This window comes from Zeugodacus cucurbitae, chromosome 6, assembly GCF_028554725.1.
Source record: "Zeugodacus cucurbitae isolate PBARC_wt_2022May chromosome 6, idZeuCucr1.2, whole genome shotgun sequence".
NCBI lineage: Eukaryota > Metazoa > Arthropoda > Insecta > Diptera > Tephritidae > Zeugodacus > Zeugodacus cucurbitae.
In genome coordinates, this window is record NC_071671.1 from 9,776,920 (window position 1) to 9,804,880 (window position 27,961).

General features: G+C 34.0%; 1 protein-coding gene and 1 long non-coding RNA gene across 4 annotated transcripts in view; both read left to right on the top strand.

Moving 5' to 3' along the window:
* LOC128922454 (uncharacterized) overlaps nt 1-17,060 on the top strand; it is a 53,470-nt gene extending 36,410 nt beyond the window's left edge. The window contains exons 2-3 of the long non-coding RNA XR_008471664.1: nt 5,433-5,786; nt 16,172-17,060. This is a non-coding gene — a long non-coding RNA (uncharacterized LOC128922454). The remainder of the gene's footprint in view (nt 1-5,432; nt 5,787-16,171) is intronic.
* The window catches only part of LOC105210966 (uncharacterized), a 254,870-nt gene that overhangs the window by 104,333 nt on the left and 122,576 nt on the right, over nt 1-27,961 (top strand). The window lies entirely within an intron of this gene.

A 27,961-nucleotide genomic window follows, 5' to 3' on the forward strand; every position in this document is an offset into this window, starting at 1 on the left:
CGAAAAAAAAATTGATTTTTTGAAAATCCTCACTACCCCTAACCCCTTAAGGAAGAAGATTCTCACTAAGAAACAGCTTTGTATATCCAAAGTATATGTTATCTTTTTGGATCTTTTTTTTCTGTATATTGCTATGCATATACTATATACAGAAATCGTATATACACATTTATGTATAATCGTTTTACATAAGTACATATTAAATGAAATGAAAAAGCATTTCTTAAATAACATAAAATCCCGGCGGCAGCAGAGGAAATTCACTTAAAAATCATTGCTTAAAAATTAGCAACCAACAAATTAAAGGCAAACAGTAAACAACATTAAAAATCCGTGCGAAGAACAATTAAACCAAATTAGATTTATATGAGGCAAAAGAATGTGTTTAAAATTAATTTGTTATGAATGAATGAATACTTGCACAGAGTGGCCATTGCCAGATTTTTTAGCCGAATTTCGTGATTATTTTTTTAGCAATAGAAATAAAATGGAAATTTACACAAACCAACGCGTCATATACACACATTAATGTTGTGCTCTATACATATTTACACATATTTGTTCATACATAAAAAAAATTAATAATAAGCTCATATCAGAGTCGTTTGGTGCACATGTACCGGCCAACTGACATTTTTGTCTTATGCTAAAGTATTAAAAATAAATATAAGTTTGTTTATACTCTCGCAACCTGTTGCACAGAGTATAATAGTTTTGTTCACATAACGGTTGTTTGTGTCACCAAGAAATATAAGAGTTAGATATGGGGTTATATATACATAAATGATCAGGATGACGAGTAGATTTGAAATCCGGATGTCTGTCCGTCCGTCTGTCTGTCCGTCTGTCCGTTAAAGCGATAAATTGAGTAAAAATTAAGATATCTTAATGAAACTTGGAACACATGTTCCTTGACACCCTGAGGATGTTGCTTTCGAAAATGGGCAAAATCGGTCCACTGCCACGCTCTCAAAATGTAATTTTTTTGGAAAAGTGGGCGTGACCCCGCCCCCAAATAGGTTTTTTGTATATAACTCGCAAACCAATAAAGCTATATAAGCCAAACTTTCTGCAGTCGTTTCTTTTAGCCATTTCTTTATACAGTCCAAAAATGAAAGAAATAGGATAATAACCACGCCCACCTCCCATACAAAGGTTAGGTTGAAAATTACTTAAAGTGCATTAACTCACTAACGAAAAACGTCAGAAACACTAAATTTCACATAAGAAATGGCAGATGGAAGCTGCACTCCGATTTTTTTACAAAATGGAAAATGGGAGTGGCGTCGCCCACTTATGGGTCAAAAACCATATCTCAAGAACTATTCGACCGATTTCAATGAAATTCGGTACATAACACTTTCTTGACACCCTGATGACACGGGTGGAATATGGGCGAAATCGGTTCACAACTACGTCTACTTCCCATATAACTCAATTTTGAATTCCATCTGATTCGTTCACTTTATAATGTATTCCCTAAGGAACCAATGAAGCTAGCGGAATAAAACTTTACACAAATACTGTATTTGAGCTGTGACATCACTTGTGGGAAAATTGTCAAAATCGGACCATGACTTTTCAAGGCCCCTGATATCGAACAGGAAGAACTCAGTGCCTAAGGTTAATTTTTCACCGAAAATATAGGTAAATCCCTCAGATATTTTAATGTAATTCATTCTCTCTGAATTTTTTTCTTATAACAGTTTCTCTCTGTACCTGAAATGGTAAAAATCGGGTCATAACTTCCCCCAGATCCCATATACCTAATTATAAGTAATATTAAATTAAGTGAGCGTATAGTCTTCGATATATTGTATCTTGGTGGTGAAAACGAGTGAATTCGGTTTAGGAATTACCTCAGTCCCCATATACTATTTATGATGATTTTCGTTATTCTATTGAACTTTATACCGAATATATGGGTCGACTTGTGTTATCTTTATAAAATTACATCAATAAATTGCGAGAGTATAAAATGTTCGGTTACACCCGAACTTAGCCCTTCCTTACTTGTTTCAAATATTTTTGCATGTGCCGTCGCTGTAGTGGCCACATAAAGTTGACAGTTCGCAAATTGTGCGTTTAAAATATTTTTGGGCACATGGCGCCACTACGGCAATTTCGACAAATTATGTTTTTAATCCGACTATCTTTCTCTTAATATGTGTATATTTCTAATATATGCTTGTAATATATGCTTTTCTGTGCTGCCATTTATTACTTTTGCTTAAATGCAATATTTGTGTAAATTTCCATAACATAACCTATAAAAGCCGCAGAAAAATTATTTTCATTTTTGTTTAAATGTAATAAATAATGTGAGGAAATCCGACTGCAAAACATTAATTAGCTTTGTATGTCAGCAGCACAAAGTCTGATTACATAATCAAGGTTACATACTATTTTACAAATATATGTACATATGTTTGTAAGTATATACCTCTATGTAATCGAAAATCAATATTTCTATTGTAGTCTATTTGAGTTTATTGCAAATTATTGTCTATATTGGGGAAACAAGACTATTTAATTTGTTGATAACGCAAATGTACATACCTACATACATACATATGTACACACGAGCAGATTTATTAATAACAATAGATAGGAATTTAGATTTTATTATGTAGTATGTACATACAATACCCTTTGGAATTTGGAATCTGCCATTATTAGTATTACTTCTGTAATAATTAGAAGCAAATTTTTTTTACAAATAAATTGTAGCAAGAAAATCATTTTAAATAAATACATACGTTTTTTCCATATGAAATAAAATACGAAAGAATTTTTCGACCGAATAGAGGTGTTGAAGTTCTCAGAAAAATAATTTTTACTCACAAAAAAACCAGGTCTAAAGCTTCATTCGAATTGGGTAACATATAAATTAAATCATTGTGTGGTATACCCAATATGCAGGCATGCTAATAAATCAAGCAGTGTCCCGTCTCCTACCAGAGTTCTTATTTCGTTCCTTTTGAATTTCAACAATCGGCAAGTGCGGCCGGTTTGCCGCTTAGTTGTTTACAAGTGGCTAAAGGCATGTATATTCCCTCTTTATCGGGTTCTAATTGTAACGTGATGCCCAATCTGGCAGGTATATGTGCCTCGCAGTTACCTGGAATATCGCTGTGTCCGGGAACCCAGGAAAGCTAGTTCTACTAACAGCTCAAGGCATTCCTTTACCAATTTCGATGAAACCCTTGTTGTTTGGCTCCCTGTGAATATAAATATTTTTCTTTTTGTAAGCACCTTCTTTGTCAGAACAATAAGGCCTTTTTTAATTGCAGTAACCTCCGTCTTTATCCAACTCGCTCCTATCCTATTCCTCTCTAGAGAGGAACGCAATATTGAGAGCTAAATTAAGATTTAATTCTACTGGATTATGAAAATCCGTATTATCAGTTATGAACTCAAACTTACTAAGTATACTCGAATGTCCCTCATTACAGGTAACTAGTAGTTAGTATTCCCTCAGTCTAAGTGTCGACTTTGCTGCCACTTATTTACAAAATAAGTTTATACTCAGTAAATAAAGAACAACATTTAGTGCTTGACTTGGCGTTATTCTAAGAACTATTAAGTAGCCTACCAAAAAAACCGGCAGCTATTCAGAGGAATACCAAGATAGATCTAGTTTGGTTCAAATCTATGAGTGCTGTGACTCTAAGGTTGAAGAGTCGCCAGAAGTACGCTTGACTTGTATAAAATATATTTTGTAAGTATGTTTCTTACAGCCATCGTCTTAAATATTCATTTTCTAATAGGTAGCTTCAGGTTCAAAACCACGTACAAAACATTTTGTTCTTAAAAAGTGGGAACATGAAGTTGCCGACATTTCATAAATGATGTGGTCGTTTGTCCGTAATGGACTTATTATTTACTCTTCTTTTTTTAAGTAATCTTCCACCACAACCAGATCGATCAGGTTGTTGGTTTTTCGATCTGCGGACAGCCAAGTAGCTTAAGGAACTTTCTTATGCTGAAATAGTACTACAGACAACCATATTTCGGTTCCCTGTGAAGTCGATCAGCATCAACCCATTTGGTGATGTTTCGTCATTGAGGCTGAATTTATCAACAGTTGTGCCGAGGATATCTTATTTGTCCACATTGCCTTCTCACTTTAGCTCGCCTCCAAACGAATGTCCGTTGGCAATCTAGAGGATATTTGGTCTAAGACCGGAAGTGAGCCGCTTCAGGCGCATGTAAAATAATCACTCCTGACCACCAAGTGAGTGGCAGTCAGGAACTTTCCTCACTTACGTGAACTTCTACACATGACCCCATCCATGAAGGCATAAGTTGTCGACATTTAATGAATGAGTGATATTTGGCTCCATTCCTGGTGTATAGTCCCATTGAGTACCCACTTTCATGGGTAATCGATAGTCGAGATAGCTTACTATCGCGGATTTCTAGTTCTTAGAATTTTAGAAGACCCAATCAGAGGCTTTTTAAGCTCGATACTCTCATAATTAGACAAATTGACTTCTTAACGCCTATCTTTAAAATTTATGCTATTCATATGCCTTTTCTATCAAATAAAAAAGTTGTTAGCATAAGGATTTTTATTGTCCTGTTGTAATTGTCACAGTTAAGCTTCAGATTGGCTGACAACTGTGTGGTTTCATGAAGTTTTCCACCTTCTGGGTTTATTGTTTCTCAAATTGTCAGTCATTGCTGTATTGATCTTATACACATCATTCGTTTGTGCTCATTCAGCGACCATTGCCACTAATTAAATTTATCGATAAAGGTCGAGTACTTGTGCTCACTGAAATCAACTAAGAAGCAGTTTGTGGGTATTCTCGAAAAGGCCGCATGCCACTAAATGTAAACAAATTGGCGGTAAAGAAAAATCGCTTCTGTGTGATGCCACAGGCAGTGAGTTGTGTTATAAGCTCAATTCTTACTGTGCGCGCAATCAATTTTAGTTTTTTTGTTTACTTCACTTTTTAAAAGGCAAACTTGCAAGCGGTCCGGAGTACAAAAAAAAAAACATAAAAAAAGTTATCAGTAATGCTTGTCGCCACTAACACTTGCACACATTAACCCTGACCTTGTGGGGGGGTTATGTGCCCCCAAAGGCGTAAAGAGATTGCGGTAGTTGTACTATGGCAGCAGCGACTTAAAACGCGAATGAACATACATACCTACATATACACAATCATACAAATGTGATAAATCCAAAAAAAAAATGAGAACACACAAAAAAAATTAAAAAAAAAAATTAAATAAAAATTAATAAGAAAAATAAAAAAATATATAAAAAAATTAAAAAAAAAAATTTGAAACACCGATAACAATTTTTCGTACTTGAACTTAGCAGAGACGCAATTTTAAAAGTAGTTTTCAGTGCCACAAGTGATTTGTGTTTCGAAATACTACTCTGCAACGATATTAAATATTTTTGTTTCATCTTACAGTTTTTGTACAATAATAACAACCAAATCTTATCACCAAAGAACAAAATAAGTAAAAAAAAAATATATATACACAAAGGAAACATGTGAAAAAAGTGATTTGTTTATAACAAAAATATAAATTATTAAAAAAAAACCACAACAACACAAAAAATACGACTAACATGTAATACTGTGTTTGCCTTGAAATTACATGAAAAAAGTGTTTAACGAAGGTTCATACAAAATATAAGCAGCAACAACACAACCCAAAGTAATAGCATAAACATAAAATGGATGGCGAACCGATAGTGGCGCCCACAGTACGTCGCAATCCGAGCATAAAACGTTTGCTGAAATTCCCATGGGGTGGGCAAGGTAAGACTATAAAATATTTGTAAAAAATTGAAAACTGGAAAATATTATTATTTAAATTTTTAATGGAATAAAATAAAATTAAATAAAATAAAAATTAATTAAATGAAATTAATTTAAATTAAACGAAAATTAAATAAGGTAAATGAATAAAATAAATTAAAAATGAATTAAAATAAAATAAAAATAAAAATAAAAATAAAAATAAAAATAAAAATAAAAATAAGAATAAAATAAAATAAAATTAAATTAAATAAAATTAAATAAAATTAAATGAAATTAAATAAAAATTAAATTAAATTAAATAAGGTAAATGAATAAAATAAATTAAAAATGAAATAAAATAAAATAAATAAATAAAATGAAGTGAAATAAATAAAATAAAACAAAATAAAATAAAATAAAATAAAATAAAATAAAACAAAATAAAATAAAATAAAATAAAATAAAATGAAATGAAATGAAATTAAATGAAATGAAATGAAATGAAATGATATAAAATGAAATGAAATGAAATGAAATGAAATAAAATACAATAAAATAAAATAAATAAAGTGAAATTAAATTAAATTAAATAAAGTAAAATAAAATAAAATAAAATAAAATAAAATAAAATATAGTAAAATAAAATAAATAAAGTAAAATAAAATAAATTAACATAAAATAAAATAATATAAAATAAAATAAAGTTAAATTAAATTAAATTAAATTAAGTAAAATAAAATAAATTAAAATTAAATAAAACAAAATAAAATAAGTTAATATAAAATAAAATAAAAAAGTAAAAAAAAAATTTAAATTAAATTAAAATAATTAAAAAAAAATTAAATTAAATTAAAATAATTAAAAATAAAAAATAAAAAATTAAAGTAAAACAAAAAATAAATAAAATAAATAAAAATTAAATTAAATTAAATAAAAAATAAAATAAAATAATAATGGAAAAAATAAAAAAATAGATAAAATAAAAGTAAAATAAAAATAAAATAAAATAAAATAATAATGTAAGAAATAAAAATAAAAAAATAGATAAAATTATAATAAAATAAAAATAAAATAAAAATAAAATTAAATACAATAAAAATAAAATTAAATTAATTTAAAAAAAATTAAATTAAAATGGATTAAATGAAATGAAATTAATTTAAATTAAATTAAATAAGATAAAATAAAATAAAAATAAAATTAAATTAAATTAAATTAAAATAAAATAAAATAAAATAAAATAAAATAAAAAAAAAATTAGAAATCAAATCATAATTAATTGAAATTATAACAAAAACTACTGTCTATTTGTCAGCGAAATATTCAACAAATTGCTACAACAAAACTAATTAAATTACGATGAATTCTTCGTTCGCTTGTTGAATACTTGGCAACACACTCTTAGTATACAACGCCCACGCGCTTTGAACTCAGTTCACTAAACGACTGGGGATTTCTGCATTTAAAAGATTTACAAGCCACATAATGCCTGTTGGTATATTTGACAGGTAAAATTAGAATTGGTTATTCCACGCTAATGCGGCGATTGTAAATCTTTAGTTAAGCGCAAATATGTCTTCTATCACATTTATATATTTTGAGCACTATTGTGATTTTTGTTGAAAACGAAACTGTGTAAATAAAACCGCAAAGTAAGCGTTTGAAATGGGATTTTGCTAAAGATTGTTTTCTTGATTTTTTTTAATTTTTAATTTTATTTATTTTTTTTTTAATTTTTAATTTTATTTTATTTTTTTTTTTTAATTTTATTTATTTTTTTTTATTTTTTTTTAAATGTGTTTATTACTACCAAAAAAATAACCAGCATCCCACGTTGACGCATAAACATAACGTATATGGTATTTAAAAATAATAATAATGACAATATAGAATTAATCCCGTAAATAACCCCCAAAATATACAAACAAACATAAGTTCAATTTTTCAAGTTGAATTGCTCATTTCATGTTTGTGATGTATGACTCAAGCCGGATTTGGTAAAAAGCGCGAAAACCGGAAAGCGCATACAAATTGTCATATATGTATCAAATAATGGAGTTCTCTACTCTCCAGCAAATCGCGCCGATACATACATATATAACTATTAATTTAAATTATTTGCACATTTTATTTATTGTTTTATGCGTTTGCATTCACAAATCGCGTACGCTTATTAAGTAGTTGAGCAGTTAAAACAAATTAAATTAAATGCGTTTTTAATGTTTCACATTTTCGCACAATCACTGTATTGTAATTTCTGTGTTATTCATTCTCGTAAATGCATTGTTTATTTGCTTTCCGTTTGCTTTCCGTTTGCTTTGTCTTTACGTTTTATGACAGCAGTTTACAGTTTACGTTATTGCTTGCGTGTATGCGTTGCGTTTTCGCCGCACGTCATATTGATTTGCCATTCCTGTTTTTACTAAGTCTCATTACTAAGTCATATGTGTGTGCACTCACACTGTTACAGTTACTTAGAATTTGTTGTTGCATGTAGAACAAACTTTTTTGAGGCTGTCATCCGTTGTCTGACTTCTTCTTGACAACTGACAAGTTTTGTATTTGTCATTGCTGTTAGAAAATTTTTGACAGTGAGTTCAGTTGGCGCTTATGCTTTCGTTAAATGAGGATTTTGGTAAAAATAATTATGTTTACATACATATTTTCCAGTCCAGTTCCAGTTTGTCCAGTTTGTTTCCTAGCAGTAAGTAGTATACAATTTGCAATTTCAATAATTAGTAGTCGCAGTTCATTTATAACCCATTAATAAAGGATAATCCATTTCGAGGTCGTAGATAATTTCGTATACCTGCGAACCAGTATCAACAACACCAACAATGTCAGCCTCGAAATGCAGCGCAGAATCACTCTTGCCAACAGGTGCTACTTTGGACTGAGTAGGCAGTTGAAAAGTAAAGTCCTCTCTCGGCGAACCAAAATCAAACTCTACAAATCGCTTATCATTCCCGTCCTGCTTTATGGTGCAGAAGCTTGGACGATGTCAACATCAGATGAGAGGACACTAGGAGTTTTCGAGAGGAGTTTAATAAAGGATAATCCATTTCGAGGTCGTAGATAATTTCGTATACCTGCGAACCAGTATCAACAACACCAACAATGTCAGCCTCGAAATGCAGCGCAGAATCACTCTTGCCAACAGGTGCTACTTTGGACTGAGTAGGCAGTTAAAAAGTAAAGTCCTCTCTCGGCGAACCAAAATCAAACTCTACAAATCGCTTATCATTCCCGTCCTGCTTTATGGTGCAGAAGCTTGGACGATGTCAACATCAGATGAGAGGACACTAGGAGTTTTCGAGAGGAAAATTTTGCGCAAGATTTATGGTCCTCAGAACATTGGCAACGGCGAATACCGCAGACGATGGAACGATGAACTGTACGAGTTATACGACGACATTGACATAGTTCAGCGAAAAAAAGACAGCGGCTACGCTGGCTAGGTCATATTGTCCGAATGGACGAAAACACTCCAGCTCTGAAAGTGTTCGATGCAGTACCCACCGGAGGAAGCCGAGGAAGGAGAAGGCCTCCACTCCGTTGGAGGGACCAGGTGGAAAGCGACCTGGTTACACTTGTAATCTCTAACTGGCGCCGAACCGCGAAGAAAAGAGAGGAGTGGTGCGCTCTCATCGATTCGGCTATAACCGGCTAAACGAGCATTTCGACTGGTAACTGGCGAATGACACGCGTGATGTTTTGCTCCAAGGCCTGAATCGAAACGGGATTGTCCGCGTAGACTTTAGACTTTACTTACATATTCCCACAGGAAAAAGTCACACAACATTGGTGGCTCTCTCAATAAATCCATTGATTGATGCGAGGTGTGGCAAGTGACGCCGTCTTGTTGAAATCAAATCTCGCCGTGATCTCGAGCTTCGGTTACGTTCTCATCGTCATCATTTTTGAAGAAATATAGACCGATGCGCTTGAATCTCTTCAGGTTACTCTTCGTCCCAAATTTGGTAATTTTGCTTGTTAACATACCCATTGAGCCAGAAATGGGCCTCATCGCTGAACTGAATTCGGCTCGAAAAGGTTAGATCTTCTTGGAACTTTTCAAAAGCCCATAGAACGAAGCGATGTCGCTTGGGAAGGTCGATCGGCTTCTGCTCTTGCACAAGCTTTATTTTGTATGCTATCAATTTAAGATCTCAACATAAAATGCGCCAAGTCGATACGTCAGTTCCCACTCTCCACGGTCCACGTGTACACTCGCAGCTCTCGGCTGCTATATTTTCTTCACTGCGTGCTGGTAGACCACGTCCATCTCGGTCGAATATTATCCAATAATTAATGTTGGGTCTCAAGATGGGTGATGGTGATTTCCCTGATGGAATGCCAATTAAGACTGAACAAAAGTAACAAGTAAAAAAGGCTATTGAAAAAATTACCTCGACTGGAATTACCCAATATTTCTCATTCTCAGTTTCTCGTGAGTTAAGTTATATAAATAACTTCATTCTTTGATCTGTTTGAGCTAAAGAATAGAATGCTGTGTTTACCGCAGCAAAAAAAAAAATATGTTCTCTTCTGTCAAATTCATTTATTCATATTTATCTTACGTCATTGATTGTTATTTAATTACATCATTGACTCATATTTCTTAGTCAGCTAGATTATATATACTATTTTGGAGACCATTGAATACCTGCCAGCATCAGAATGTCACTTTTCGAGCAGTTCTTTGTTTTCATCTGACTATATCTTCATTATGCCTTTTCTCGTCTACTCATCTTCGCATCTTCGCATTACATCACTCAGCGCAAATTCATTAGTGTCAGTTAGCCGCTCAGCTGATTGACTAGTCTCAGTTTCTTAGTGAAAGCAAGTTTGTTTATGTCACTCCGCTGTCAGCCAGAGGTCTCTATATGTTTGCCGAACACTCGACTTACACTTCGTTTGCCACAGCTCCTGTGCATGTAAACAGAGACGCATGTGTGTGCCTGCTAACCTCCGCACGGCGCTGACAGCGATGATGGCATTTGTTTAACATAATCATTGAGCGTCAAGCACATAAGCTCTAAGCAAATACGTAAGCTCGCATTGTACGCTTTTGATTGTAATCAACTTTCATGCAAACTGCGTAGCCACACGACATATTCACAACGATTTCAGCACAATTAAGTATACGTCCGTCGAACCGTGCCGAACTGAGTTAATGACTGTCTCGTTGACTCTTTTTTTTGCGAGCTGTCAGTTGTCTAGTCAGTCTGACCGCTTGCCCATTACACACACACACCCCATTTTGCTTGTGGAAAATGTCGTCAGCGCTCGGTTTCATTTTCCATTATTTCTCAATGGTAACAAGTTGCTGCTTTCTTGCCTTTACTTATATTTTATTATTATATTTTTTTTTTGTTTTATTTACCTCATATTTTCATTGCGCTTTGTTTATGTTTTTCGCGTGTTCACATGCATCGCGTCATTGTCATTTGTCACGCCAACCGCTCGAGCATACATAACTTCACTTGAAAATTATTTGCTCTTTCTTTATTTTTTTACTCCGTTTTGCTTTTCGCTTCTCTAATTGCACTTTTTGTTTTGCTTTTAACTGTTTTTTTCGCTTTTCTTGGCGCTGTGCATAATTGTCGTTTATGTTGTGTCAACGACGAAATCGGCGCGCTTTGAGCTGTCATTCATGTCGCTTTTTCCCCTGTTGCTGTTGCTTTATGCAGCGCATACTTGAAAATACCCGTGACATTGGCCGTGAAAATGCAAATGTGAAAATGTTTCATTCATGGATGGATTCATTGTTATTGTTGGTAATACCCAATTGTTTTTGGCTCACTTTACTGGGTACATAGGTTATTATATGTATTTCCTATGTCTGAAAATAATTTTATCTTTTTCTTTGGACGATTTGTATGTAAATCTCAAACAGAAATCGTTGAAATCCTTTCAAAAATTTCCGATTCTCTCCACTAAATTTTACGATTTTATACTATTAGGTCTACAACTTTGCTTCCGCTGTTTTTTTTTTAATTTAAGTTTTTTTGGTATATAAAATGTCGATGAGCCTCAGCCACACTTTTCTTGGAATTAAATTAAATTAAAAAAGCAAAATTTCCCGCAAATGCCGAGAATTCGGCTCAAAAAGTGACATTTTCAGTTGAGAATAAATTTGGGATGCAAACAGATCTCTAGTCGATTTTATCGATTTCATTGACCAGTGCTTGACCCTAGAGGCATTCCCGCAAATGTCAAGAATTCGGCTCAAAAAGTGACATTTTCATTTGAGAATAAATTTGGGATGCAAACAGATCTCTACAAATATTTTGTTGGGTTAATGTTGACACGAATGTCCATGATCGATATAACGGGTGATTTTTTTGAGGTTAGGATTTTCATGCATTAGTATTTGACAGATCACGTGGGATTTCAGACATGGTGTCAAAGAGAAAGATGCTCAGTATGCTTTGACATTTCAAGAACTGAAGCCGAACGATCTGCCACAACGTCGAATTTTCAGTGAATGGGCCCTAGAAAAGTTGGCAGAAAATCCGCTTTTTTATCGACAAATTTTGTTCAGCGATGAGGCTCATTTCTGGTTGAATGGCTACGTAAATAAGCAAAATTGCCGCATTTGGGGTGAAGAGCAACCAGAAGCCGTTCAAGAACTGCCCATGCATCCCGAAAAATGCACTGTTTGGTGTGGTTTGTACGCTGGTGGAATCATTGGACCGTATTTTTTCAAAGATGCTGTTGGACGCAACGTTACGGTGAATGGCGATCGCTATCGTTCGATGCTAACAAACTTTTTGTTGCCAAAAATGGAAGAACTGAACTTGGTTGACATGTGGTTTCAACAAGATGGCGCTACATGCCACACAGCTCGCGATTCTATGGCCATTTTGAGGGAAAACTTCGGAGAACAATTCATCTCAAGAAATGGACCCGTAAGTTGGCCACCAAGATCATGCGATTTAACGCCTTTAGACTATTTTTTGTGGGGCTACGTCAAGTCTAAAGTCTACAGAAATAAGCCAGCAACTATTCCAGCTTTGGAAGACAACATTTCCGAAGAAATTCGGGCTATTCCGGCCGAAATGCTCGAAAAAGTTGCCCAAAATTGGACTTTCCGAATGGACCACCTAAGACGCAGCCGCGGTCAACATTTAAATGAAATTATCTTCAAAAAGTAAATGTCATGAACCAATCTAACGTTTCAAATAAAGAACCGATGAGATTTTGCAAATTTTATGCGTTTTTTTTTTTTTTAAAAAAGTTATCAAGCTCTTAAAAAATCACCCTTTAAAACGATTTAATCGACCAGTGCTTGACCCTAGAGACATCTATTAGAAAACGGAGGAAGCAAAGTTGTAGATCTAATATTATAATACTTCTGTTCTTATGCATCTACTGCTTTGCTAATTCATATATAAAATTATATGGCCACACTGTCACTCACTTACTCAAGTTTCTTCATTTTCGCTTTTAGAAAACCAGTGATAATATTTTCGAATTTATATTTTGCAGTACTTAAACTTTCGACGTTTGCTTGTAAGTATAATCTTCTTAAAACGACTGCTACTGCGCACAGTGGTACAACTTCAGACATTTTTTTATATACAAATTTTAAGAAAACTGTTTAGTGTGTAAATCAATTCAAGAATTAAATTTGTATATTATAAAAATGTGTTAACCCTTTCATGCCCAATGTTACCTATACATTTACTTTTATTAACATAAAACTATGAAATAAATGAAGTAGTTGATTTATGTGGTTACATCTAGTTAGGTGCTCTAAAAAATCAGAGGTTTCAAACATTTTTCCTGAGAAAACTTCCATATTTATTATTCTCAGGATTTGTACATATCTTATGGTAACTTTGAAGAGTACTGAATAATTTTCTATTTGTAAAAACAGCTTTTGAAGCTGCTACAGCAGACCTCCAGGAACCCCTGCCAAAAAAGCCGTTTTGCGGTGACCACTATATCTCTGAAGTGGCTCAACTGAACTGAAAAATCAAACGGATTTCGTTAAAGCAATGTATGATCTTGTGATTAATCATTACATTTTTTTTACAGCTTCTAAAAAATCGATTTTTTGCCATAATTTTGGCCTTAATTCGGTAATAAAAATCGGTAATAAAAAAGCTACGATTATGTACTCGAAAATATAGTTCAGAAGCCTGTATAAAACTTTGAAAATAATCGGTTCAGCGATTTCCGAAAAATCTTGGTCTTCGACTTTCAAAACACAGTTTTGAGAAAAAACAAGGCGCCATACCGGCCTACTACTTTCAAATGCTTGATTACTTGAATACATGTACTAAAATAAAATAAAAGAAAATCGATTCTTACTAGATGTAACCGCTTAGCATAAAAAAGAATCGGGTGACTCTTTAATCTGTGCTATATTTGGTGGAAAACCGTTCCCTATCTGTAGCAGATTGCAAATGGTTAAATACACGATCACTCAAACAGTGTTTTATTGCTTAGAAAATGTTCAAATTGGCTATCACATTCATTTTGAACGATATTTACGGAATTGGTCGGTTGAAACACAGGACTCACACAACTTATATCCGCACTTTGAGTGACAAAATCAGATTTGATCGAAATTGGACATTTCTAAATAGTTTCCGAAGCTAAGTATGACTCAGTTGTAAGTCTTTTTGACCTTGTTCCTCTTGAGTACAAAGGTTGCACTCTAAAATAGCATGATTACAAAAGACGAGGAAAAAATATCAAGTTCTCGGAACTATTTTAACTATACTATGCGTCTTTACTTTATTAGACAAAATGTACTTCTTGCGATTAATCGGATTACGGACTTTTTGTGTTCGAAATTCGTACTTTAGAGCCTTTACACTGTCTCGAGAAGTATCTATAGGGATTCATTCGTTGTAACTTAATTAAAAAAAAATTATTTAAGAGAACTATTCCGAAAATTGTGGAAACGTACGATTTCTTTCACTATGTAAAGATCAACATTTCTTTTTGCAAATGTCAGGGATCTGAAAACAACAAAAAATTTTTATGCTATTATAAAACTGGCGATCAAAAATGTATATGATTTTTACCAAACTCGACACACTGTAACGCGCTAGCCACTATTATGAGCTGTCGCTTATTGTATTTTATTCTCCATCTCATGTATTTAAACTATGCCTCCAAATTTTGGCATGCCATCGCTAATTACTTTCAGCCAAACGATTTATTTTCATGCACAGCTCCACACCCACATACTCACATACATATATAGGGATATAGACATAGAAATGCACGCTGAGCAGTAGCTCGCTGTGTTATTGGCAGAAGAAATTCATATACACGAAATGAAAATGTATGTATGTATGTAGATAATCGCGTTTTCATTGCACCATCAAAAGCTCTTAATCGACACGAACACATTTTCCATGCATTTTAGTTTTATTTTCCCTTAGTGAGAATTTAGAATTGCCTTTAGTTTGGCGCGCATTGTTTTGGGTCTTCCAATATCTGCTATACATATACCTTCTATACTAAACATAGTCAAGTTGAAATAAATTGCAAAAAATTGGCGGAAAATACGCGGTCGCATACGATTGTGAAGAAGAAGAAGATATTTAGTGATGTGGTGACTTTTGTGCGTCGTTACAGTAGTCGGCGGCGACGTGCCGATGCAATAACGACCACAACGACGACAACCACGACGAAGGCGTCAACGACGGGGAAAGGTGAGGGTGTTTGCGCTCAAATTGGTACTGAAATAATTAAAGTTGTTTCGAAATGAAACCATGACATTACAATATTGCAATAGATCTACAGGTTCACCATACAGTTTTTTATTTAAATCGGTGGAATAAGTTACATAGTGATCTCACCTTCTAATAGACATTGTGGCTCAAGTTGTACGACTTCACAAATTTGAAATTCGTCCGTTGTATCTTTGAAACCGCGGTATCCACTACCGAATTCTCTGTATTATATTTAGTCGGTAATTATCAGTTGACCCCCAACTCCATTTGTGATATAATATACTATACCACAACATTATTGATATTAAATCTCCAAAATAGTTTAGAGTAGCGTTGTTGAGCGGACAGTACTTGGTGTGATCCAATCCCAGTACCTGTTGGAATAAATAGACTATTGAAACGCCATCATATTGAGTGTATATATCTTCAGTGGTAGACAAATTTCTTCTCTCTATTTTTCTCTCTCAGAACTTTGCTAATTTGCCGTCATTTTACAAACATTGTTGTGTAAATCTTTTATATAAAGAACGGTTTCGACCGAGACCGAGTTCCACTCAAATTTATATTTTTTTTTATTATTTTAGAATTATTATCTTATTTTAATTTTAATTTTAGATATAAGAAAAATAATGAATATTTACTTCAAGAGTTTTAATATCTAAGCTTGTCTAATAATGTTTCTTAAATTTTGTCTTTTTTCAGGTGAGTCTTACTATTTCAATTATTTACGCATAGATATATATAGATAATCGATTTCCTAACGAAGGTAAGTTAAATAAACATTCTCAAAATACCGACATAAATTGGGAAATAAAATGATGGTGAACATGAAATTCAGACGCGTAATAAATAGAAAAAAATTAAAAATCCTCTATGTTACTGAAGAGAAGAAGATCTTGTATGAGGAGTTCTAATAGAGCACTGTATGAACCCTCTTTTCTCATCTAGAAATCGATTTATCAAGTGATCCAATTTCAAGAATCAAGTTGCCTTTGAAGCAGTTTTTATCGGTTCATAACTATGGTATATGTATAAATAATTTTTTGTACCAGCTTTTGAAAATTTGTTTTAAATTCTTTGAACATACTTTTTATATATGTGATGTGCTGGAAATCTGTACAGAGCTATAATCTATAGTATCCGTACTTTGAGAGTTAAAATCAAATTTGATCGAAACGGCACATTTTGAACTATTTCCGAAGTTATGTAACTATGGCTCTGTTTATATGTAAGTAGTCTTATTGACTCTATTTCTCTCTATCTATCTTATCTCTCTTGATAACAAACGTTTCGCCTCAAATCTCAACTTCATCATGAAAGCATGTGTTTACTATGTGTCTTCACTTCATTCGACTCAAGTCGAACTGATATGAAATGGATTGCGTACTTTTTGTATTCAAAATTTGTATCTGCAGGGTCTCATCGAGTTTGTTACAACGAACATCAGAATGGGAAATGATGGTGCCGAATAAAGTGGGACTATTAACTTAACGATTTCTCATAGCCTTTTCGTACAGGAGTTAATTGAGCAATTAACCGACCGTTGCTCAATTAAAACGATAATTTAGATGGATTTAAAATACAAAAGAAAAATCTTGAATACAAATTGAGCTGAAACTGCCCTGTGTTTGAAACTGTGTTTATTGATAAAATAGCAATCAGCTGATGAATACCCATCAAAAGCAAAAAAATGTATAACAGCTGATCGAGTAGCCGCTGTGCGAAAGCCAAAAACTGATCTCCCAATTAAAATCTTAATGCATTAAAGTAATTTGGCTGTGCGAAAAGGCGATTACACGATATAAAGATCAACGAACGCAAACAATCCACATATATCGAATGAATTCGTTTGCTAATATGGAATCTGAAGAGTGGTGTTCTAAAGAAAAATGTAAGAACCCGGGTCTTAGATGTCATAAAAATCAGGAGATGTGCTCCATTCTTGTAGCGTTAGGCGGTTCTAAGGTCTAAATAGATACGAAACACCAAAAAGTTAAGCTATTGAACCATTAACAATAAACCAGCTTAACTCGCCTGCTGCTATTTACTTAGAAGTATAACTCAATTTAGACACGCCAGAATTAGCAAGCTTGTGAGGTGGATAAGAGACTGGATACATATCATACATACAAACATAAGTCAGGACATCCGCTCTGTTTATACACAGCCTCCCCCCGACCCTTCTAACTGCTGTGCGAAGTATGTTTGTATGTGCAAAACCGCCTGCTCCCCCATCCCTTGTGTGACACGTAACTTTCTTTCTTTCATCACGTACTTGCTCAATTTACTTAAAAGTTACTGTGAAGTAACTGTAAGATCATTTAAGACTACAAACATATCGAACAGGCTTTACACAGCGAACGGTGTGTGGTTCGTGCGCCGCATTTGTGGTGTGGCTGTGAGCGCTGTCACACGGAAGTTGAATAAAAGACGACGCTTTGAGGCGTTGTCTACCTCACAAGCATCCGACCAATCAATGTCTCAAATATGCTGCCACATGTACATAAATATATATATATATATATATATATATATAGCTATATAAGGCCTAATACATTTACATATTTACATTTGTATGCGAAGCATTCATGAGCAGCAAAGAAAAATGTCAAGCCATTAAATGGTGGAAAAAGTAGGAGTAGAAAAAAAGAAAAAGTAATAAAAGCAAGAAGAAGATTTTTTTCACGGAGCTCAGCATTAAAGTCAACAGCCGTCAATTTAGGACAATTTACATGAATGACGAGGAGCCTCAATGTGGTTGCAAATGTGAGGAAATGAGTTGGTAAACTCGGCGTATGCGGATACGGATATGCGTGTGAAGTTTAAAAGAGAATAAAACTGATTCAGGATGGGGATCAGAAAAAAATGTGTGTACAATAATATAGCCATTCAAGACATAGTTGAGCGCCACTGGCTACAAAAACAAACAAAAAATAAATATAAAAGAGAAACTATAGACGGATTCTGCATAGAAAGGACGGACATCCTTTAAAAGAACAAGCATAGCTTTACATCAACTCTTGTGCGAGTATATGTGTGAGCAGCTGTAGAATGTGTGTCCCTGCTTAGTAGCAGCCCTTTCAGTTTTTCCAACCATCTCAAAATTGGCAAGATTACCGCTTTGACCGTGCAACGGATTTGTGGTCGCCACAGCACACAGAGGTCAATGAAATCACTTGAAAAGGCAAAAACAAGCCCACATTTACAGTTAGCCGTAGAAAATCTCAGCCAGCACACAGTCAGTTGTGAAAATTAGGCGCATGACAGCTTTGAGTTGTTGCATAAATTACGTGCGCCGCACAGGGTCCTACTGCCGACCCACAACAAGTCGGTTTAAAGGCGACTGCTTTAGCCTCGTTGTGGGCGCGTACATTATTTTGAGCTGCGGAAAGAACGTTCAAATAAATTTATCTTAAATATTTCCATTTCCTCCTTATTTAATTTCTATTTGCGGATATTGGCTGCGCTGGTTTTGTGGACCAGAAAGACAAAAAACAACACGCTAATTGAAAAGCAAATGCGCTTTCGTGTGTTTCACGGAGCTTAAAAAGTTATGCTTCAAGATTTAAGTACTTGCGAACTTTTGCAGCATAGAATTTGAAAGATGATGTAAGACTCATGAGTTGCTTTGTCGCACAAGTGCAGCGGAGTTGGGAGGCATAAATAAGAGCGTGTAATAATTTTTAAAGAAAAATCGATTTTTTTTAATTTTAGTTTATATTTATCACGTGTGCTTCTCTAGTCTTCTTCTTTGGCTTCTCTACTATTACTTTCTCATAAGCCGGTTCTAGGCTTTTTTTGATTCTTAAGAAATGTTTAGTAAATAAAAACCGAAGTCTGAAGACAATAAGAATAATCTATCTATCCAATCTATTCATTGAAAAAAGTAAATAGTAAATAACGGGTGATTTTTTTGAGGTTAGGATTTTCATGCATTAGTATTTGACAGATCACGTGGGATTTCAGACATGGTGTCAAAGAGAAAGATGCTCAGTATGCTTTGACATTTCATCATGAATAGACTTACTAACGAGCAACGCTTGCAAATCATTGAATTTTATTACCAAAATCAGTGTTCGGTTCGAAATGTGAAAATCCGCTTTTTTATCGACAAATTTTGTTCAGCGATGAGGCTCATTTCTGGTTGAATGGCTACGTAAATAAGCAAAATTGCCGCATTTGGGGTGAAGAGCAACCAGAAGCCGTTCAAGAACTGCCCATGCATCCCGAAAAATGCACTGTTTGGTGTGGTTTGTACGCTGGTGGAATCATTGGACCGTATTTTTTCAAAGATGCTGTTGGACGCAACGTTACGGTGAATGGCGATCGCTATCGTTCGATGCTAACAAACTTTTTGTTGCCAAAAATGGAAGAACTGAACTTGGTTGACATGTGGTTTCAACAAGATGGCGCTACATGCCACACAGCTCGCGATTCTATGGCCATTTTGAGGGAAAACTTCGGAGAACAATTCATCTCAAGAAATGGACCCGTAAGTTGGCCACCAAGATCATGCGATTTAACGCCTTTAGACTATTTTTTGTGGGGCTACGTCAAGTCTAAAGTCTACAGAAATAAGCCAGCAACTATTCCAGCTTTGGAAGACAACATTTCCGAAGAAATTCGGGCTATTCCGGCCGAAATGCTCGAAAAAGTTGCCCAAAATTGGACTTTCCGAATGGACCACCTAAGACGCAGCCGCGGTCAACATTTAAATGAAATTATCTTCAAAAAGTAAATGTCATGAACCAATCTAACGTTTCAAATAAAGAACCGATGAGATTTTGCAAATTTTATGCGTTTTTTTTTTAAAAAAGTTATCAAGCTCTTAAAAAATCACCCTTTAGTAAAAAGTAAGGAAGGCCTAAGTTCGGGTGTAACCGAACAGCTTATACTCTCGCAATTTATTGATGTCATTTTATTAAGATAACACATAATTTGACCCACATATTGGGCATGAAGTTCACTAGAATAACGAAAATCATCACATAGTATAATTCCGGAACCGATTTCACTTATTTTCACCACCAAGGTACGCTATATCCCAGACTATACGTTCACTTAATTTGGTTAAGATATTTCACATATTAACCGATTTATATGTAGGTATAAAGCCCACCGTATTTTTGAAAAACCTATAATTAGATATATGTATGAGAGCTAGGAGAAGTTATGACCCGCTTTTAACCATTTTTGATACAGAGACAAATTATTAGAAGATAAAGATTCCTTCTGATTTTTTTTTAAATATCTGAGAGATTTACCGATATTTTCGGTGAAAAATTACCCCTAGGTACTGAGTTCTCCATATTCGATATCTGTGGTCTTGAAAAGTTATAATCCGATTTCAACAATTTTTCCACAAGTGATGCCGCACCTGAAATACAGTATTTGTGTAAGTTTTTATTCCGCTATCGTAATTGGTTTCTAATGTATATATATTATAAAGTAGAGGAATCAGATGAAAATCAAAATTGTATTATATTATATGAGAAGTAGGCGTGGTTTTAAACCGATTTCGCTCATTTTCTATCAGTAATGTCAGGATGTCTAAAAAATACTGTATGCACAAAATTTCATTGAAATGGGTCGAGTAGTTTCTGAGATATGGTTTTTGACCCATAAATGGGCGACGCCACGCCCATTTTGCTTTTTTTTTTTAACTGAGTGCAGCTTTTTCTGCCATTTCTTCTGTAAAATGTAGTGTTTTCTCTTGTTTTTTGTTAATGAGTTCACGTTATTTTTAGTATTTTCGAACATAACCTTGTATGGGGGATGGGCGTGGTTATTATTCGATTTCAACTATTTTCATGATATGTAATGGGGTGTAACTAGTAAGTTTGGTTTATATAGTATTATTGGTTTGCGAGATACATACACAAAACCTATTTGGGGCGGGGCCACGCACACTTGCCCCTTCTTTCGATTCTCTATATCAAATACTACTTTCATAACCTTATTTATGGCATAGTTATAGTTATATAGTTATAGTTATTTTGTAGGTGTGGCAATTGTCCGATTTTCAATCGAATACAAAAAGACGAGTTGGAGAGACTTCGAGTTATGAAAGGTTATTTGTATGAAAGTTGGTCTTCTATTGTCAATTCAAGAGTTCGAGTTATGGAAGTTCAACTGTATCTTCAGAGTCTTAAATTTACTATATTTTTTTGTTTTTTTTTTTTACCAGCAACGGAAAACATATTGTCTCTTGGAACAACCGTTTGAAATGTATGTATGTATATTTGTTAATCTCGAAACTTTGGCTAGTTTCATTGCCAACTGATAGAAAATTACAAATTAGTCTTTTAATCAATATTGTACATTTCACTTCCCCCAACTGAGACCGCCCGCCGACTTTTCACTGCAAAATTTTACCAATAATTGACTTGATAAACATGCCCACGCACACACACACTCGTATGTACTACCGCAAATGATAAGAGTAAGCACTAAGGCACTGCCAAAATGGCAGAAAGCACAGCGGAACCCACACCAGCAGTTCGATTTGTTGCGCGTCAATTTACAATACCAGACGCAATTGAAATTTAAACAAAATCAAAAATACGAATAAAAATTAATTTAGTTACGAAAATTAATTTGCTACTGCACACTACAACAACTACACAATTATTATTGTAGTTGTTGTTATTTTTGTTGTTACTGTTGCCTAATTGCGCGTGATCTTCGCATGTGGTGCGACGTAATAACCTGGTGAATTCGCCAGCAGATCCAATCAATGGGCAACAACAATAACAAAAACAAAAACAAAGAGACATACATACATACATGCCGAGCATGGAAAAACTCAAGAAAATCGCTGCTGAACGGAAACCAGAAGCAAAAAAGCCACCAAGTGGCCTCACCGCCTATGGTGCGTCTGGGGCTCCCAAACTAATCCATACATACGCAGAATTGTAGACAGCCAGTGAACGCACACATGGCCACTGCCAGAAGGCCACCACAACAAGAAGCGGTCCACAATTTAGAGACGTCATTAACCAAATTTTTGCGGTTCTCCTTTGGCGGTGGTGTGGTGGGAAGCAGGAAAGTTGGAAAGCAGATGCTATGTACTATGTTTGTATGAATGGAAAATCTCTCGCACGATCGCTAAAAAATTGTACAGAATTTTTTGCACATCTACAATTGTATGTGTGTATGTATTCACCAGTACATTGGAACCAGCCGCGAGATTTTTTAGCAACGCCATTAAAATTTCCACCGAAAGGAGTGAAGAAGTGTTGAAGTTTTTGTTTTCGAAATTTTTTTGGCGAATCTCGCATTGATGCTCGTAAATCTTCAATTCACCGGATTTCCGTAGCAAACTTTTGCTTTATAGTTGTTGTTGTTGTTTATTCTCGAAATTGAGGTTAATTTGGTTGCAAATTTTGATAGATTTGTGTTTCAATTTGGGCACTTGGAAATTGATGGATTGAATTCTGTGGAAGTGCTGGAAGGCATATAGAATGAGTTGTAGAAAGCGGAGACGCAGATATACAGTGATCCTCCTTTAAGTGCGTATCCCGCTTAAGTGACCATATTTTGCGGCATCGTTTCTCTAAATTTACATATAAAATTACCCGCTTAAGAGCGTCCGCTTAAGTGCCTTTCCCGCTTAAGTGTCTCAAAAGTCTTGCATGTTCAGTGGGGGCACTTAAGCGGGAATTACTGTATTATTTGTCTATCATTGCTAGTTGTTAGTTTGAAAGCCAGTTTATTTTGACGATAGAACTGCTAATAATCATAATAGTGTGCCCGAATAACCATAACCGATTAAAGCCTTAACTGAGAGCAGTTAATTGTTCAATTAACCGACCTTTGTTCGATTAAAGCGCTGATTGAGTTCGATTTAACATATAAAAGTGAAATCTAATTTTACTACATTAATTATTAATGGAATACAAATCGAGTTGAGATTGGAATGTAACTCTGTGGGTTTTTATCCAGGCTATTTCGCTGTGTTTATTGATAAAATAGCAATCCACTGTTGAAACTTACCAGCTTCTTATGAACAACAAAAACTATATTTTATAACAGTTGATCGTTAATTGAGTAATCGGCTGTGCGAAAGGTAGAAACTGGTTACTCAATTATAATGTTAATGCACTAAATTAATTTGGCTGTGCGAAAATGCTATTGGTTAGCTGTTGACATTCTAGGGTTTTATTTGTATGCAAAAAAATTAAATTATTAAATGAAGAAATTAAAATTATTCAATTAACAATTTAAAAAAATAAAAAAAAAAAAATTATTAAACATAAAACTTAAAATGTTATTTTTCTAAATTAAATACCATAACATTTTTTGACCTCCACACATATTCTTTTGTTTATTTCCTTACTTATTTGTTACTAATTTTTTTTCTGTTTTTGAAATTCTAAAAAATCTCCAACCCACCCAAACATCATCTGATTATTTTCCTTCATTATTTATTTGTTCATTTCTTTGTTTTTATTATTACACCTCTTCTCAAGCTCTGTGTTTATAAGAAATTTCCAATACTGTTAATTTTCATTTTTACTATTTTATTTTCAATTTTTTTTATTTGCAAATTGCAGCCCTTCCTTCAATAATAAATATTTTTCGCAATTTCCTTTCATGTTTAAAGAAAAAAAATTCAAGAAAAAATTAACTCATTTCGGCATACATATTTTAATGGCGCGGCCTAATGTAAGCACAATTGATGGGCGAACTTAATTCGAATATAAACAAAACATTGTGCTATGCCTATATGGATTTGTACATAAGAGTATATGTAAAATGGGCTATTAGACATATGTATGCACAAATATGTTTAAACTAAAAACTAGAAAAATGAGCCGAAAGTGAATACAGTGTTTTACGCGAATTTTCGAACAAAAAAATTATGATCAATACAAATTATTTAGTTTTTTTTTGTAAAAAAAATATATTTGATTTGCTTCATTATATTGTCATTGTTAATATATGGTCTTGTTAGGAGCCCTAAAAATAAGGTTTTTTTAAACATTTTTCCTTCTATATTTATTATTTAAGAATTTTTTATTTGTACACCAAACACATTATGTCACTCGATAGAAGGGACTGCAGGAGTTTGGTGGGAATACTCAAAGGCCACTGTCTGGTGGCGGCACATGCCTACAAAATGGGACTTACAGATCGAGATGACTGCAGGAAATGTCAAGAGCAAGGTGCAATAGAAACAATGAAGCATCTTCTGTGCACCTGCCCTGCATTGTCAAGACAACGACTTCGCTACTTAGGGGCCTCACAATATGAGAATCTGGAAGAGGTATCGAAAGTGAAGCCACAAAAACTTTTAACATTCGCGTCAAGCGCAGGCATCCTAAAGGATGACTACTCCTCGTGGACAATGTGACGGCACTGCATCTGGTATCGCGAAGGACCTAAATAGGTCTATGTGTGGCGTATTGGCCTACCAGTATAACCTAACCTATTAGTTAAAATAACAATTTTGAAGCTGCTACTGCAGATCTCAGGAATCCCTCTTATAAAAGGCGTTTTTTAGTGACCACAATATCACTGAAGTGGATCTTCTGAAATGAAAAAAATCAAACGGATTTCGTTAAAGTAATGTATAATCTTGTGATTAATCGAATGAATACGCCAAACATTTTTTTGACAAAATGACAGATTCTAAAAAATCGATATTTTGCCATAATTTTGGCCTTAATTTGTGTATAATTTAACATTTTTTATCGGTAATAAAATCGATTAAATACTAGAAAATATAGTGCAGAAGCCTGTATAAAACTTTGAAACTAATCGCTTCTGCCATTTCCGAGAAATCTTGGACATCGAGTTTCAAAACACAGTTTTGAGAAATTATATGTTATATATATTATCCGTGTAACTTCAAAAATAACCGTAAAAAAAAATTCTAAATTTAAATTTTTTGCAGTGTATAATTCGTGGTGACTAAAATTTATTTATCAGAAACCCAACTCAGTCTGAAATTCTCACCTCACTTATATTCAACATCAGTAGAGACACAAACCCATAATTATTTGTGGGTGAATTGATGAAAAGTTACATCATTCGCTTGTGGTAAATTTTGTTCTGTTGTTGTGAAGATAAGTTCAACACTAGTGTAGGTTGGCGTTGGTGAAATTTTAATGGTTCGAGTGGTGAAAATGGATTCTTCTTTAAGCACTTTTAATTGGTGAATCTGTAGTATGGTGATATTAAACTCTCTGAAAGCGTAGTGTTGAAAACCGATTTCATTAGTTATTTTGTTTGAACATTTTTTCGGGATTGGACCACCAAAAAGACTGTATTGTTCCCTTAACGAGTTAGTTGGATTTAGCCAATAAAGACTGTATATATTTTTCCTTTCTTTCCATTTTGTGTTTCGTTAAAATCAGCTAAAATTCTTATGCGCATTTTCGACTCATATTGCAAAGGAAGCTCAGTGGTATCTGTCTAGACTCTAGACTGTATATGCTACATACAAATATATGTATATTTCTTAATTTCATTTTCTTAAATTCTCAGTGGTATCTGTCTAGACTCTAGACTGTATATGCTACATACAAATATATGTATATTTCTTAATTTCATTTTCTTAAAATAATGTAGACTTCATTCGAAATATTCCAAGGACTTGAAACTCAGAATTTTAATTTTCTCAGTACTCAAAAAAAAAACTCAAAGCTTAAAAAACAATGTTCGAAATCAGAAGTACTCAACACTAAGTATGGAATATTGGTATTGGTATTCATAAACAAGATACACCTCAAACATATAGAACCGAAGATAGTGAACAAATAAATGTGGGTAAAATAAAATGTTTTTGGATATTTTAGATATTATATAATCCGATAAGAACGAATAAGGTAGTATAGTACTTCTGTATTGAAAGTCAGATCAAGTGTATCGGCAGTCAAGTTATGTTAAGTTAAATTCAAAAATCGTAGAAATTGATTTGACAAACTCCTTATCCCATTAAGCGATTATCTATTTGGGGACCTCTAACAATTAAGTCTTGATGTCTTAAGTTTATTAAGTTGGACTCTATAAATGTAATGTAATGGAAATACATGTGCATTATCCAATCCCGAACGGCTGTACAAATGATAAATCGGTATTTTCAACACAATTTTACTAAAGCATACAATTTGGTGAAAAGCTTTCGAGAAACCTCGAAAAGCTCTTTAACAGTGAGCCAAAATAAAGTTGTTGTATTTTAAATAATTAAAGTGCGTGTGATTAATTTCAATTTTGGTGTTAGCTTTCTGTGACTTTTTTAACTTCAATTCGCTCGCTCTCACTTACACGCGCTCTCTGGTTTGCAGCTGGTTTAGCACGCTAATCGCATACATCCCACAAATGTGCTCGTTTGTCTGACTCTCTATTGTTTGGACTCGACCCTCTACCCCGTTACCAACCCTTTACTTTCGACTTATTTTTTCAAGTGATCAACAGCCAATACAAATATAATTCAAATGTTGTTGTATATGTGACTCTTCTCGGCCTCATTTGATGTCGCTAAAGGTCCGCATGCTCTGATCTCGCCCTATGTGTGCCTGTCCGTATGACTGCCTAACAACCCCAGCCGGATTATATGCGTGCGGCTGTTGCTATTGTTGTTGTGCTTTGCAGCTTGCCAGCCGATCGGTCTGTGGATCCACTTGTAGGCCGTTCCGTTCAGTTCGGATTGCACAGCGATCGTGCGCGGTGATCAAAAGCTCTTTAATTAAGCGTGCACCAAGCTGTTGTATTGCATGATATTTGTTTAAAGACGGAAATTGTCTTGTCACAGAGACCAAATTTTACTTTTGCTGGCAAATAAAATAAATATTAGTTTGTGACTCTTTCGAAATTGCCGTGCGGCGCGCGAGTGTGATTAACAGCGCAATAACAAAAACAACACGGAAGTTAGTGAAAGAGAGGAAGGAAGAAGGGTTGTTTGGTTTGAAGTGAAGTGGAAAGTGAAAATTACAAAAAAAAAATATAATTTTTTCCAAATGTTTGTAAAGTTCTAACAAAAAAAATCAAAATTTCTAGCTGCCTGCTGGCTGCTCAGCCACTCACTAAACCTTTAACGGCAGTGTCTTCTTAGCCATAACTGTACATTTGCATGTGTTTGTGGAGCAAATGCAAAAGTAATTAGTGAAAAATGTGTGCGAAATTAGCAAAAAATATTTATTAAAATTAAAAAAATAAAATAAATAAAATTAAAAAAAATTAAATTAAAAAAATAAATTAAATAAAATTAAAAAAAAAATTAAATTAAAAAAATAAAATGAATAAAAATAAAAATAAAATTTAGTTAAACCAAAATGAGTTGTTAAAGCGCAACCAGTCAAGATGCCAGTGCAAATCGCATTGTAAATAGCAAATGAAAAAAAGCAGCGTTGCTTTGAGTAACAAAAACCCCACAAAAAAAAAAAAGAAAATAAATATTTATTTAACCAAACGATAAAGTCGCTGGACGGCTTTTGATATTTTTTTCTGTGTCTTAGTGTCAAAGTGTTAATAAAGCAAAGTATTTAA